This window comes from Zootoca vivipara, chromosome 7 (genome assembly GCF_965207765.1).
Source record: "Zootoca vivipara chromosome 7, rZooViv2.hap1.1, whole genome shotgun sequence".
Lineage (NCBI taxonomy): Eukaryota > Metazoa > Chordata > Lepidosauria > Squamata > Lacertidae > Zootoca > Zootoca vivipara.
The window spans coordinates 48,199,967-48,201,526 of record NC_142590.1 but is presented as its reverse complement, the minus strand read 5'-3'; positions in this window follow the sequence as shown (position 1 = coordinate 48,201,526).

Below are 1,560 nucleotides of genomic sequence, written 5' to 3'. Positions count from 1 at the left end.
AAAGAGCAAAATACACCCGTGGAGTTGTCAATTGGAAATGGCACATGTCTAAATGGCTAACTCTGCAATAAACATGAAAATGGCGACCAGCAAAGAATTAGGCTCATGCTTCAGTATTTGTTGTGAATAAAATCCAGCCATTTAAATTTATTTGTGCCATTCGCAACTGCTAAGACTGCAGGTGTATCTGGTACCTGTTGTATTTGAAAGTGCAGTTTGGCTGTTCTTATCATAGACTTGTGCCATTTAAGGCCTGGAGCTTCCTGACAGAGACTTTATGTCACTAATGCATCATTAAGATTACATTTTTCTATGCCCTGTCAGTACATGCCCCCCCCACACCTTTTTTACCTTAGATTTTTCAAAGGTATTCCACTGCCTCTCCCACAGCAGTATGCAGTCCTTGATAACCTGTTTCTGTGCAATGTTTCCTGACTGCTCCCTCAATCACTACTCTGTCCCTCCACCACATGCATGCATATAAATCTGTGCTTGCTTGCATGCACCTTCACACACACACACACACACACACACACACACAAAGTGCACCAGGAGAAACATTACCAATCCCTAGTTCTAATGTCTTGCCATGAGGGAAACTGAGTCTTCTGCTTTGGAGGAGCTGAACGGGAAGGGCAGCATCAGTGTTGTTTTTCATTAATACGGAGGTCTTGCACAGGACTAATACCCAGTTATACTGCAATTCTGATAAAGAGGCTTTGTGCAATACCTCTTGTGTTGTTGTTATATCTTCACACACATATCTGCCACCACCCTTCAAAAAGTACCTACGAGCTCCTACACCAGCAGTACGGGCAGTTGTAGAACAGGCTATTTCTACTTAACAACATTTCTGTACAAGAGGAAATCCTGATAAAATGGGGCCGGGGGGGGAGTGCAGGCTGCCATTTTTATAATGGCAATCTCATGTGGACAGTGTGAAAATCCCGTGTGCATAAGCGGCACCGATTCCACAATAGTGCCCTTTAGTTCTCTGATAAGCTATCTTCAGAATGGAAACCCTCTTCTTCAAAAATTGAACTTTTGGTAACAGGGGAATGCACTGGAAAGTATGGGGTGACATTTGCTTGTTGTCATTTTGTCTAACCTCGTTACCTCCCCACAAACAAATCGGAACAAATGTTCATTAAATATAGCCTGCCCCAGTGCTAGCAATTACATCAGGTTTGAATGCTCAGGGTCCTCTGGAAACAACCACACATATAGGGCAGTGCATTAACAGAGCCCCCTTTCTCCCCATGGTTGCGTAGCTACACTAGGAAATAACTTTCTGACGGTACCGGACTCTCCCGGACCCGGAAGGTGAAGAGAGTCCTTCCTTTGAGGTTTTCAAGCAGAGGCTGGATGGCCATCTTCAAATGATGCTTTAGCTGGGACTCTTGCATTGCAGGGGGTTGAACTAGTATCCTTCCAACTCTATCCTTCCTAACGTGAGAAATCGCGGAATTTCCACCCTACACCTTTTCCCCTAGAAGCCTTACTCCTTTGGGGCGGGGGTGGAGATGGGTTGCGGGTGGCGGGTGGGGAGAGACGAAGCCT